This window comes from Cryptomeria japonica, chromosome 5, assembly GCF_030272615.1.
Source record: "Cryptomeria japonica chromosome 5, Sugi_1.0, whole genome shotgun sequence".
NCBI classification, from domain to species: Eukaryota; Viridiplantae; Streptophyta; class Pinopsida; order Cupressales; family Cupressaceae; genus Cryptomeria; species Cryptomeria japonica.
In genome coordinates, this window is record NC_081409.1 from 832,676,128 (window position 1) to 832,691,491 (window position 15,364).

Consider the following 15,364-nt stretch of genomic DNA (forward strand, 5'->3'; position numbering starts at 1 on the left):
CTCCCCCATTTAACCTCACCTCATTCATTTAAAATTATAAAATAAATAAAACAACTTTAACAAATTATAAAATAAGTAACATATATATTTAAAAAACAATCTAAACTAATTTCTACATTCCTCTCTAAAAGAAAGAAAGAGCTTGCTTCTAGTAGTAAAACATGAGGTATAATTAACATATATATTTGAGCTTGCTTCAAGTAGTAAAACATGAGGTATAATTAACATATATGTTTAAAAAATATTCTTGATATAATTAACATATATATTTAAAAAAATATTCTTGTCTCCCCTAACCCACATGATACCAAAATAAAATAAAAAAATTGTAGTTGAAACCAACTCACACCCATTAACAACTATTCTCATATTTTAAAAAGAAAAAGAAAATACTATTCTCATATTTTGGAACGAAAGCGACAGTCACTTTAATGGCCGTAAGTACCTTCTTTTTCCACCCATAATATTTGTTGTCTGTTGTTATGCCCAAACACGCATATAAAAGCATAAAAGTAAGAAATTGAAAATACAGAAACAAAGACTTTTTAAAAAGGTTATTTGCCTTAGCGCATTGAAGAAGCAATAGTGATATATCTTCAATTTCTTCTTCTTCCTGCGCAATAAGTTAAGAGAAATTTTTGATATGGGAGTGAATACCTTTCTTGATTTGTATTCGTTTTCATTTTCTTGTGCCCTCTGCTCTCTTCCAGTTCTACTCGTCATTTTCTCAAGAAGATATGCAGAATCCCCTTGGCGTTTATCTGAGTTAGCTTCTATGTTGAAAACTAAGGCTGAGAGTATTCTTGTGTTTTATGATGTGACGCCATCCGATCTGAACTGTGGAATGTATGCAGATGCCTTAGTGCAATATTTGGAGAAGGGCATTCACCCCAACGAATTTGTGGAGTGGAAAGAAGCCCTCAGTGCACTCTTGGCTACAAGCTCAACGGGCATACAATCAGTAAGCTGTTATTTTGTGCTTTGGATTGATCATATTAGATCTTTGGTTCTAATTTTATAAATACCCAACAGACATAAAATCTTAGATCTATGGTTCTACTTTTGTTAGGACTTCTTTTCACTTCCAAAACTGTTTGCAGAAAGTCTCTGTGATTAAATTCTTGTTTCTTCCTTTCAATTTTCAGTGGTCATGATAAGCTGATCGGTTTGCTGCGCTGAAGAGATAGACAAGAGGAAAGCAGCAGATGACGTCAAAAGAAGAACAATAAAGTTCAAATAATTGGCATCTTTGGAATGGGGGTTTGTAAAATTCAATCACAACCGTTCAGAATTCTATGAATCATGTGTTGCGATTACAGTGAGAGAAACATATGCTAAAAGCGAATTATCTTCTCTGCAAACTAAACTCCTTGAAGATCTGCTTGAAGAAACACGCTATATCTAGCGTGGTGTTTGAAGGTGCAGCTCTTTGTTCTTATGCTCTCTTATAGATGACGTGGATTGGGTGGACCAGTTAGATGCCCTATTCTACACAACTTTCCTTGAATCTTAGTGGTCTGTAATTGTCACAATTTGAGTTTGTTGAGCTCTCTAGTCTTGTAATTGCCATAACCCTAGATGAGCTTGCTGAAATCTATAGTTTTGATAGTTTGATAATTGGTAATTGTCACAACCCAAGATGGATTTGTCGAATCTAATAGTTTGGTGTGAAAACATAATACTACAAATATTTGTTGATAATGTCCGAACTTGTCCATGTTACAAATTTTTTCCATTGGTTTGCATTTCGATGATCACAGGAGTTTTCTAAAAGGGTTTGCAGATTTGTCTGTGGAGTTTTCTCAAAGGGTTTGCAGATTTGTCTGTGCCAAGTCTTAAGCACGGGATGGATCTATTTAGTGTGCTGATCATGCTCTTATGGAGGATTTCAAGAACTCACAAGAGTCTTGCTTTTGCTTTTATAAGGCATGACCATCTTCACATATGGGAAAATAAATGTAAACTAAATTTATTCTTCCTTGTCAGCTGTGGCACAGTGTGCCTCTTGCTCTAGATTTCAACTCCTATGATGATATTGAAAATTTTACAAGTTGTTGGAAGCTTTCTGTAGCCTTATCATGTTTTAATTTTTTCCTTTTGGCAGCATATATTTGATCTGCACCAATAGCAATGATCTTTAGAAACTGGCAATTTAATTCAATTTTTTATCCCTTAATCAGCACTCAAACTACTTTTTCTTGAAAATCAAATGATTATGCTGTGACATCAACTGTCTTGGTGTGGGTCAATGATGTTTTATGAGTGTGACCTGTATGGGCATCAACTAGATAAGCATCCCTTCATAGAGTACAGTGCAAAACTTGCTGTATTATATAATTGTAAATGGATGTTTGAGAAGATTATGTTAAAAACCGTACACGTGTTTTTGTTCTTATGTATTCAATTAATTCTCCCTTCAACTTAAAAAATGGTAGAGCATATGTTTGGTATATTTGAATTTTACCATTAGGAAATGGCTAAAATGAAGAATTTAAACACGAGTTTCAGGCTCAGTTCATGTTGAAAGAGCTTATATTTCTTAAAATGCGATTGCAAGAGGCTACAAATTTGACCTAATTGCTTCTTAAAGACATGTCTACACTAGTTTCAGTTTTCTTTTTGCTCAGCTATTTTTGTAATCTTGGTTGTCTCTGCATTTGGTGGTTGTTGTACTTGTCATTCAGGGCATTTCTTCTTTTAGATTTTCAGTTTTATTTTTAGTTGGTGAGTGCCGGGTTGAAGGAGGTTTTTTTTGTGGCTGGTAAACATTTTGTTTTCTGAAGAGAAACGTAGACTTTTTTGGGAAGTTGGTTACCTGGATTTGAGTTCTAATATTTTGAGGAGTCTATATATTATCTCTAATAAGACTATGCGTAAGAATCTTTTGTTCTATTTTGTTTGTTCTGTTTTCCAATTTGAAACTATGAGTTGCAGGATCGAATAACTAGATACGTGTGTTAAAATCTATAGGAACAGAGATTTATCTGCGTCAGTTTGGTATTTGGGTAGTTTGCGAGATAGCCTAGAGGGGGAGTCTACACGAACTGAGAAGTTCAGGGCTAGGAGGAATAAAGGACCTCAAAGACATGGTAAAGAATTGCTTAAGAGGATAGAAACCATTTAGGCTAGTGAATCCGAAGAGGAACAAGAGATGTTGGGAAATGCTGCTAGAGTAGTAGATGGTATGGAGAGGCTCATTGATTCTGTGACTAGGCTAGACTCCTAATATTAGACCTTACTCAACCCAGATTATTTCTAGACTGGGTCCAAGAGTTGGAGAAATATTTTGAGATAGAAACATTGATCAGGATGAACCTAAAAGAATAAAAATTGTAGCATCCAAATTGAAGTATCATGCTGCTCCATAGCGGGAGAATTTGCAGATTTCTAGAGGAAAGGGGAAGGATAAAACTAGGGTATGGCCCAAGACACAAACATTTACCATCTCGATTTTTTCTTTTTGATAAAAAAACAAAAAGTAATAAAAAAATTGCAAAACTTAAATAAAGAGATTAGTTAGTGCAAGCTTGTACTGAGCAAATGATGAGGCTTACAAAGGGAAAACGGTAGCTAGGTATGTCAATGGCTTGAAGTTTCAACTTCAAGATGAACTCACTTTGGTGAAGGTACCCATCATGGATAACCCATATGAATATGCCTTAAAGACAAAGAAGAAGTTGAATTGATAAAGAAAAATGGCGAGTAAAAGGAGTGATAGCAAGTTAGCAACTATAGAACAAAGGAAAAGGAAGTTCCTCTAGACTTGAGGAAGAAGAAGAGCTAAAGGGAAATGCGAAGTTGGACATCCAAGGAAGGGGAGAAGGATGACAATATTATGGAGATAGGAAGCCTTGAGATTTTTCATTTGTGATGAAGCCTATAAGGCCATAGACTACCCTCAGAACCTCAAGAAGGCAATGGTAACCCAAGAAGAAAAAAGTGTGCCCCTTACATGATACTAAGCAAATTAGTGAGAATGCCTATTTGATAGACTTATGCTATCAGCTCTCAAATCTTTACCCCCATCATTAAGGTAATGAAGTAGTACAAGATGAGGACCTGCTGGGAGAGAAAAATGGAGCAGTTAGAAAAGATAGTTGACACTAAGGTTGTTGCTACAAGATTAAAAACTTATATGATGTATCTGGTGAAATGGCTCGTTTTACTTGATTCAAACAACACCCAGTTCACCAAAGAACTCATGAAATTTACAAAATCAAATTCTTCTGAACCTGGAGGTTCAGAATTTTAAAAAGATGGGGAGGATGATGTAACTGCCTTAAATGATGCATCTCCCAGTAGTTTCAGTTTTCTTCACTCTTAGCTGCTTTTGTAATTTTGGTTGTATTTGCCTTTGGTGGCTATTGTACTGGTGATTTGGGCATTTCTATTTTTTGATTTTCTGTTGTGTTTTTAGAGGGTGTATCCTGGGTTGGAGGGGATTTTTTTTTTTGGTGATTGGTAAATATCTTCTCTACCGAAGAGATATGTGATATTTTTCTGGAAGTTGACTGCTAGGTTTGAGTTTTAATATTCTGATAAGACATCTTTTTTATTCTGAGAAAACGAGACTGAGTAATAATCCTTTGTTGTATTCTGTTTGTTCTGGTTTCCAATCTGAAATTTTGAGTTGTAAGAACAGAGGATCGAGATACGTGTGTTAAAATCTGCAGGAACAGAGAAATGCCCACGTCAAATTCATTAGAAATGTTAAATCGTTTGGAAAATCTGTCCCAGAAGGAATATGCGATGTAATCGATTAGGTGGAAGTCTTAATCAGAATCCCTGCAAAACTCATCAATTTTAAAAGTTTAGTTTGAATGACTTCATTTTTAGACAAATGAATTTGAACAATAGTGACAATGGTGGGAAGTCAACAACTTTTGATTCTGCCATGAGTAGCCTCGAGACTATAAAGGTTGGTTTTGTAAACCTATATTTGCAGAAAACATTGCCCCATCCTTGAATCTCTCCACTTTTAGCACATGCATAATCTCTCCGAAGTGTATTTAACACTATTACTAACTTTGAATTGTCTTCAGGTGAGGACTCCTAGAAACATTGAAATCTGTATCAGGGCACTTCGATAAAACAAATGTTGTAAATTTGAACATTCTAACATTGTCCCAAGATTGAAGAAATGACATTTAGTATACATCGGAGTTTTTTCGAGAGGATCAAGAATTTTCAGAACTAGAGAATAAAATAAGCACTGAAGAGAGTTGGAAAGATTTTAATGGTTGCATCTTTCAGCAGGTTGTGGAGCTGTATAAAACTGCATTTACAGATTGCAGATATTTAATGCCACAAGAATATTTTATAATTTAGAGGAGCTTAGTTATCTTTCTTTGCTTAAAAGTTTAAAACTCTGCCGAGATTGAGAATAATGAGTATTGTAAGAAATATCCCCTCAATTATGTATTTTTCTTTGATGTTCCTATGAATGTGGATTACTGGTAATTTTTCATTATAAATTGTCTTGTAATTTAAGAGTACTGTTGGAGTTTTACAATGTTGACAACGATCTGTGTGGCTGCTGTAATGTCCCCTTTTCATACTAGGATTTACTAATAAACAACAATAATAAAATTATAAATATAAAAAAACAAAATTAAACATGACCACAACTAAAATTTAGTTAAGTTTAAATAAGAAGTGCAGATCTGATTGTGAAAGGTTGTGTCCCTTTCAAAGGGCAGAAGTAATGAAGAGTTGCACTCTTTCAAAGGGTGCTAATGGTGAAAGGGCGTGTCTCTTGCCAAAGGGCATCCATAATGAAGAGGTATGACCTCTCCCTCACATTGAGAGATATAATGGAAAGGAATAAAAAGCATATAGTGACATGAACAGGGATCAGATCAGATGAGAACTGTTATAAAGTTACAGGAATTGGCAGCCTCCTAGTAGGGGACATTACAGTGGTATCAAAGCATGATCCTGCCATCCTGCAAGGTAAAAAGATAAATTAGGAGCATCACTTTCAGATTTACAAATATCATTGATCCTATCAGACAAAACAACAGTGGCAACGAGTTCATTGCATAATTTATCATCACACTTGGAAGAGCAATTGGAATAAGTTGCAGACTGGAAGATCATTATCAGCATATTTAGCAAAGACTACATCAGAGCCGGCTATCTTTCAGTGTAGACCCTTTGAGTGAAAGAGAAAGTTTAAAGACATTATTCACTTGGTATTCATTTATATTGATTAAGTTTAAAGATCATTGATGAAATAATTAAAGATCACTCAAGGAGATATCAATGGAAGAAGTGGAATAACCGAGCATTCAAATTAAAAAGAGTGCAGACGCAGCAGTTATATAATTATCTAAATATTGTGGCTCTAAACCAAGATAAGTACTATTTTCTAAAGTATACTTTTTAGAATTTTAAGTTGAATATTATAATGAAATGTCTCTATTTTTCTTAAAATTATATTTATAAAATGTATGACAATTCTCATCCCAAGTTGGATTGTTGTCTCAAGACTAAATAAAAGTAAATCCCAAAAGGAGATTTGAGGTTACGTGTATTGTGGGTGAAGAAGACAACCAATTGCATAATATTTACTCCAGATTAAGAGAAAGTATTATATGAAGATGTAAGGTGAAATGGGCATGTGCTACATCATACTTAGGCAATGGATAAGACCTATGGTGGAATGGGCTTGTGCTACATCATACCTAGGCAATGGATGAGGCCTAAGGGGGAATGGGCATATGTTACATTGTACAAAGCAATGGATAAGACCTGCGGTGGAATGGCCATGTGCTACATCATACCTAGGCAATGGATAAGGCCTAAGGTGGAATGGGCATATGTTACATCATACAAAAGCAATGGATGAGACCTGCGGTGGAATGGGCATGCACTACATTATACTTAGGCAATGGATGAGACCTGCGGTGGAATGGGCATATGTTACATCATACAAAGGCAATGGATAAGACCTGCGGTGGAATGGGCATGTGCTACATCACACCTAGGCAATGGATAAGGCCTAAGGTGGAATGGGCATATTTTACATCATACAAAGATAATGGATAAGACTTGCGGTGGAATGGGCATATGTTACTGTTACTAAATTTTTACACATGTTTAAATTTAGTTAAGAAGCTATGCTGCCTAACCCTTTATCATTATATTCAGTTCGTGTTAAGAGATTACATACACAGAGGGAATTTGAAAATCTTTGAATTATATTAAGCATAAGGATTTACATCTTTCATACAATTGGAAAGATTAAAAGAAAGTAATCAGTAATCTACTGAATTAAAATGGTCTCTCACACAGGACTGTGAGAGTGATCTTTACTTTCCTATGCAAAGGAGAAATGCAAAACCAAATAATACAAATATACAGAAATGATGAGAAGGGAACCAACCATTGCTTGGGGGTATATGGCTGGCATAAATCTATTTCTGATGGTGTAGGTCTGCATTCCCAGTGTCTCCTAGCCTCCAAGTGCCTCCTTGTCCCGAAAGAATGAAAAGAAGTAGGTGTTAGATCCAAGGGATCTAAGCAATGATTGATTGACTCCTAGTCATGCCTATACATTTATATTATTCAATCATGATCCTTATTTGAACGGGAAAGTAAACATTAAAACCAGAAAAAAGGATCATTCTCATTGCATCGAAGGAAATTTTTATTGCTAACTAGTTTGTTTCATGTGTAGTAACAGGTATCTTAATCTGACAAGTGGGGTTAAATGTGGCTCCCACGAAGGTTGAGCTCAGCTTGTCAGACTAATACAAAAGAGAAATCAAGTAACGTACAGTATGTGATATTAAAGGGACATGTAAGTCACAAACATGAAACCTTTTATTACATGATTACAGAGCAAGTTTAAAAACTTTTTAAGGGACAAATTACTTGAAATTTGAAACCTTATAGTTTTATCAACCATTTTACCCTTGATTTAATCAAGGAGGTTCTACAGGTTTATGGTAATGAAATAGTCCATCGAACAACAAATGAACAACATCAACTTCAGGGTCAGATCAAGAGGAAGTTTTTCCAGTTTTCTTGTATATACCTGTTTAAATTTTCCAGAAATCTACAAGTATTTAGCTGTCATAATTTTTCCAGAACAGAAGAAGCAAAATGCTAATTATTTTCCAGAACAGAAGAAGCAAAATGTTAACAAAATTTCCAGAATTTGCAGCAGAGGGGTTTTACAAAATCTCCAGATTTCTTTTAGAAACCTCGTGGCTTCCTATTTCTTCATGGCGGCAGCAGCAACAAAATATCACAGAAAAACGCAAAGAAATGCTCTCTTTTTCCCTTCATGGCGGCTGTCTTTTTATTTCTTCATGGCGACATGTTTAGGGTTGTTAAGAAAAGCTTGACTTTAGCTGAGTCCAAATGAAATATATTTTATGAGCTGCCGTGAGTTTTAAAAAGTCCAAGTTAAAAGTTTTTGAGAAACTTTTGAAGTCCGATAAAATCTCATCGGCTTTTACCATGTTTAAATTATGCGTTGTCTCATATGTTTATTTGTCGATGGCATTTACCTTGCCTTTATCGATTTATATTATGCTATGTAATGTGTTTTGCGGGCTTTTGCCCTTCTACATATTGCTCTTTTGAAATTTGCAAGGTAAAGACTTTAAGTCTTTAAAGTGAAATTGTTGTATAATATATTAATATTATTATTTAATATTAATATTAATGCTTGAAAAAGTATTAATATTATATAACAATATTAATATAAATATATTCTTACTTTTATTTTCTTGCTTTATATTTTATGTAAATTAATTTTTAGCTACGATAGCATTATAAATCATAGCTAAACATTAATATTCTAGAAAAGCAAGTTAAAATGACTAAGTCTTGAGGGCTTAGTTAAAGACTTAAATGAAGAAATGACTAAGTCTTAAAGACTTAGTTATCAAGTAAGTGTTGAGAGCTATTTTTGGGGAAAGAAGACTTTTTCTTTGCAAGCTTTAGGAACTCGGATTTGGACTTTTTCCAGGTTGTTGAGGGCCTTTTATGAGCTTTTTGAGTGTTTTAAGGGAGGTTTTGATGAGTTCTCTAGTTGTTTATGGCTGGGAAGGACTTTTTCATTCCACACATGGCTTTTTGGAGCATTTCTAGTGCCTGAAAAATAGGCTTTTCAGTTGAATCCGACCCAAGGATTCAATTCCTATTTTCATGCATATCTTTGAGAGGAAAGCATAAATATTGTAATCACTTCTTTTAGAAGTTCTCAGTTCTGATTATGCAGAGAAGGCTCTTGTGACAACATTTTGTCCTTAGCATATTTTCTTGTATATTTTCTGTAACTCAATCTTGGAGACTCAATATATGATGACAGGATCTTTTGGAGCAAGATTTTATTAAGTTTTTTTTTTCAAGCCTTCTTTTCTTTCTGTATCTTTGTGTTCATAGCATGATTGATAGAGGTAACCAGTGAATTGTATTATTCCTTATTATTTTGTCTCATCAAGAGCTTAGTTGCAGAACTCTATTTTGTTTGTAGGTTGCAGTTTGTGTCCACAAGTACACAGAGCTTTTATGTGAAAAATATATTTTCCTTGATTGCTTAGTCTAGGACCTTTTTGTGAAACATTTATGCAGGTCTATATAGAACAAAAGTGTTTACCCACTAAAATAGAGTTTTGCAATTAGAGACCTGTCATTATAATTTTAGTTTCCCTCAAAGTTTGGTGAATCACCTAGTTACTTAGTTTTTTTTTTCTTTCTCTTCTCTTTTCCTACCAAGTTTTCAATTGTTAGAAGAGCAAATAGGCGATTAATCAAATAGGAACCGGCCTAGAATCCAGAGGTCTCATTTCAATTGATGCATTTCCCACATGCAGAGATGAGTTCCAATGTTATGCAAAGTCGTTGAACTCATTAGTTCAACAGAGTGCAAATTTTAAGCATTAACAGTTACATCATACAAAGACGATGGAAAAAGGTTGCGGTGGAATGGGCATGTGTTACATCATACAAAGGCACCAAGAGATAGATCTAGTCCTGGTTGGACGTTCCTACCTCTTGTGGGTAAAGTGATGAATTGATTGGCCCAAGAGATAGATTTGGTCCTAGTTGGATGCTTCTGCCCCTTGTGGATTAGTCGCTCCAAGAGATGGATGGGGTCGTGGATGGATGTTCTCACCTCTTGTGGGCCAAGTGAACTATGACTGTATGTATTCATGTGTATGCTTTGTGTTTCGATACATTCATGTGCTTACTTTGTGTATGCTTCGTGTCTTCATGCATTCATATGTATACTTTGTGTTTTCAAGTGTATGCTTTGTGTTTGGTTCTATATTTTTAGTTAATGTAGAATATGAGAATAACTAGAGTGAATCAAAAGATAGGGATTTATTACATTTGAGTAATAGATGCGAGTCATACTATCGTGCAAATGTTGGGTCAATCCAAATCAGTTTTGATGCTATTTCATTATAACCTATTTCCTTCTCTCAGAGTGATGAGAGAAAACTTGTATTAGAATTGCAAATCTTGCAAATTCTCAATGCCTTGGGTAATATCAGAGCAGCACAGCAGAAGGTGAATTACGAGTAAGACCTCGTGAACATTGCTTGAGGACAAGCAATTTTGGGAAGGGCGGACTGTAATATCCCCTTTTCAAACTAGGATTTAAGAATGAACAATAATAATAAAATTACAAATATAAGAGAACAAAATTTATTTAAGTTTAATGAATGGTCAAAAGGACAAAGGGCGGACTGTCATAACCATAACTAAAATTTAGTTAAGTTTAATGAATGGTCAGAAGGCATAAGATGAAAAGTTGTGACTCCCTCAAACATGAGATATAAAAGGGAGAAGAGAACTTCATTTGAAAGGGGGATAATTTAGGAATGAGAAGTGAAGATCTGATTTAAATAAGCAGTGCAGGTCTGATTTAAAGAAGCAGTGCCGATCTGATTGTGAAAGGTTGTGCCCCTTTCAAAGGGCAGAAGAAATGAAGAGTTGCACTCTTTCAAAGGGTGCTAATGGTGAAAGGGTGTGTCTCTTGCCAAAGGGCATCCATACTGAAGAGGTTTGACCTCTCCCTTGTTGAAATTATAGCTAAGTTCGGATTACATGTAATTATAGCTTGCTATGAATATTGGGCAAGACCTATATAATGTAACTTTTGGATAGGACAAGACCTATTGAATGTAACTTGTAATTAAGCAAGACCTATATGTAACTTGCAATTGTATTGGACAAGACCTATATGAATGTAACTTGTGATCTATAGGTTTGATCCTATTCTTGGCTCTAAAACAATAAAGCCGACCTAGGTAAATTGGGAGGCTATGTCACATATATATATAAAGCATCATTCATGCTTATTACACAATCATTCCACACAGTGAGCTCCTTCAACGACAATCAAAGAATACATTCATTCAACAGTAATCAGCGAATCCATGCAGTCATCAGCAAATACATTCTTATCAGTAGCGAATCATCTTCTATGCTCAGCGAACTGCTTTCTGGAAACAGCGAACTCCACCTTGAGGACAGTGAACCTTATTTAGAGGACAACAAACTAGATACAAAGGGCAACGGACCTTCTTGAGGCAGTGAATTGATCTGCAAATGGTGTCTTGAATCAGCATTCAAGTGTACTGCAGATAAGTCATTTCATTACTGTGTATGCCCTAGTTTGAGTACTCCATACTACTGTTCACATTCTGCAGCTCTGATTGCTTCAAGTGTTGAAGCAGATTTGTAAAGACTCATACTGATTTGTCATAATAAGATTTGAGATTATAGCTGGGTTTTTCACCTCCACATGGGAGGTTTTCCCAGGGTATTCTGGTGTTCTTTATGTGCATTGATTTATTGGTTTTCTGATTTTGCTATCTATATATTACAGTCTGATCCTAAAACTAACATCCCTCACATTGAGAGATATAAAGGAAAGGAATCAAAAGCATCCAGTGACATGACCATGGATCAGATCAGATGAGAACTGTTATAAAGTTACAGGAATTGGCAGCCTCCTTCCTAGTAGGGGACACTACAGCTACACTGGAGGATGTAAGATATCGAGTCATTTACAGAGGTTGTAGTATTGTCGTAAAGACAATATTTATTAGTTTTTTTTTACCTACTTTCTCTATGATTTGGTTGCTGAAATATTTCCATTACAGGAAAGATTACAGGTGTTGATGTTCTCAAAAATTGAAAAAATTCTCTAAGAAATCTTAAGGGTGACATAAATATTTAAATTAAAAAGTAGCAAGATACTTTCCATGCATGTCCATGGTGTGAGTTTGTTTCCTTTTAAAGAATTTTTTCACTATTTTCAATGTTTGGGTAAATATTAAGGGCAAAAAGGGCATGAGAGAGGAATTTGAAAACATATAAGGGTGAAAAAGCTATGAAAGAGATGTTTGGATGATAGAAAAAATACTTTACCTTTAAAAAAAGAAAGAAGAATATGTAAATTTTTATTGAAGCTAACATATGAGGAGATTTAATATAAGTTGGTATATGGAGCAGCTAAAGAGGGAAACTTCATAAAAACAATAGTGGATGGAAGGTTTAAGATTCAAATCTTATAAGTTTATATTTTTCATAAATTTTAAATGAGATGTTTGTTTTGTAAACTAAGTAAAGAGGATTATTATTTTGATGGATAAAACTGAGACCCGTATTCTTTTGAAAATTACTATATCTTATTCACATGCACTCGAAGACTGAATGGTTGTTGTCACATCTATCGTTGCTTTCAAATATTTTAATATCATATCTAAAGGCTAAGATCTAAGCAATTTAAGTAGGTCATAGTGGAGGCTGGAGGCACATTATCATTTTGAGCTAGATTCTCACTCAGAAATCATGAAAAGTACCCTTTTTTGTGTCCCTTCATGGAGCAAGGGGGAGCTTGGTAGTTTTATGATTTGTGGATAATTGAGCTGTCTTGGTCCGCAAAAGGAGTGTCACTGTGGATAGTGCAGTACTTGTCTCAATTCATGGTTGGTGTTTTTCCTTGTGGATAATTGTGTCTTTATTAAGAAGAAGGGTGGTGTACTTGTGAATACAAGTATGTTTCTTCTCACAGGTATCACTGGACAGCTTGGACATTTGGCTAGACATGAGTAGCTTGGGGTGTTCTAAGGTGATTTGGTGGAGATACCTTCATAGATTTCAAGATGGGCTGCTACAGCTAGTCCATGTTGCGGTGTTTCCATTTTTTTTTTTGGTAATGTAAATCTTAAAAGGGGGTGTTGGAAATTAAGGTTTACATATTGTAATGAAGGCACTTAGTGTTAGATTTAATATATAATTAGTTGGAAGTTAGTTTCCTGTAGGACAGTTTAGGGAGTTTTTGAAGTTCTGTAGCAATGCTTTTTAGACATTTGCAAAATATATTGTAAAACCTTGAATAAATATTAATATTTTTATATCTTTTGGTACTCTCGGTGTGAGCAAAATGGTTTAGTTTTCTACAATATGCACGCCTGCAAACATTCTTTCAACAGGTGCAACATTATATTGGCACATCCAACTAGATTCCATTTATGCATCCAATTGTAAAGGAAAGTAAGAGATGTGTGACCATTAACAGTGGGAAAGAATTGAAAATTTTACATTCTCAAAAGTATTATTGAGCAACTTTATTAATGGATCCAACCGTGCCCAAGGATCACTTTCACCCATAGCTTTCAGAATTAAGGTATCTGAACAGTCTTCGATGTGAAGAAGATCAATGTTTTTTATATTTGTAAATCATTTAAGGAGCGTATTCTTTGCGGTAGTTGAAATACTTTGGGCCTTGGCAATACCTTTCTAATACTGTAATAAATATAGATTTTAATGTTGTCTCATAGATAGAGCTGTTGGGAGAGAACTAAATCCTCAACAATTGATATGCTAGTATACCATCGCATGTGGAAAAATCTCGATCACAAGTCTAAAGGACCCACAAATCACACAAAAGCAAGGCCAAATGGCTAGTCATTGGAAATTTCAACAGATTCTTTGAGGTGTGGAGGCAAAGGGCTCAAGAGATGGAAGCAAATACAAGATAGGAAGTTGAAAAATAAAGACGAGGAAGAAGAGTATGTGATAAGATCCTTTTACACAATGGGTTAAGCGAAGTAAGTTCCATATACAATAAAGCTGCAACATAAATAAAATTTCCAAATGACCTCAAAAAAGAAAATTCTTAGGGAATAGTATATCAGTAAAAGTACAGTGTTGATATGCCCTTAGAGCCTTAGTTTGTGACTCGTGGATATTTGATATCCAGGGTAGGCAGAGATGGTTTTCACAGTGATCAAGCTGGTCATAAAGTAGTTTGTATTCTCTAAATAGAAATGTCTTCTTGGAAACAAATATTGCCATAAACATTCTCTGAAAAATGCCAAGTACAGACACCTTCTTAAACCCCAAGAGAATCATAGCATTTACAATCTCAGAGATGAGTGTCGTGGAGCTTACCAAGTACTTTGGTTCAGACACTTTTACAAGATTTCTGACCCCACAGTTTGTGTATTCTTAAAGAGTTATCTGTATGGTATCACGTTAAATAAACACTCTTCAAACTGAGCAACACAAAATTTTTGAATAGAGTATTATATCTTGTCAAATGATTGAGTCCTTGCTCAAGCATTTCCTCTGCTATTAATGGCTCCAACAATTTTTCTGTGAGTTTTATTACTGACTACCAGGACAAGATAATTCAAATTTCAATTCCACTAGTTAATCTGGCTAAGCATCACCAATAATCTTCATATGAATTTACATCATCCATTAAATGATGGTAGAGGTTTGTCTCTATTAATAGATTTTCTACCAATTATGATACAAGGCAAACTGGCAGTCTGAAAGTAACCAGAGGTAGTTAATAATTTGAATAGATGTTCCATGCGATGTATCGATAAGCCCAAAAGCAGTAGTCAGTTTTACTCCGGTGAGTGAGTAAATTTCGCGTCTACTTGACATCAAGTGCCCCCAAGTCCATGCCCTCCGCATGCCTACCGCATTTTTTGCAGGATTAACTATTGTAACTTTGCCTATATCTCTTCTGTTCAAAGATGTGATCTGTTTTGTACTACGAAATTATGTGCTTGCTTCATCACTTAATGCAGATGCCTCTATGCTCTTTTAAAGATTCCATAGCTTTCATTTATTTCTTTGGTCTTTTCAACACCCTCCTCTTGCCTAAGAAGTTTCTATATATTTGAGAGTAGCTAACGAGTGGCAGTCCCTAGCTTCCAACTTCAAAATGGCTTTTGCCATGTTTTACAATCACCAAGCAAAGTTCAACATGAGCGGCAACCATGAAAGCATCACGTTCCAACATTATATGGATGCCAAAGATAGTTTTCGTAGAATTAAAACAACGGTGAAGTCCAACTACTAAGATTCATCAAGC

General features: G+C 35.0%; 1 long non-coding RNA gene across 1 annotated transcript; it reads left to right on the forward strand.

Annotated features, from left to right (window-relative positions):
• Positions 1 to 491: 491 nt before the first annotated feature.
• LOC131075511 (uncharacterized) lies at positions 492 to 2,176 on the forward strand. Its single transcript, XR_009113212.1, has 2 exons — positions 492 to 961; positions 1,146 to 2,176. It is a non-coding gene; the product is annotated as an uncharacterized LOC131075511 (long non-coding RNA).
• Positions 2,177 to 15,364: the final 13,188 nt, after the last annotated feature.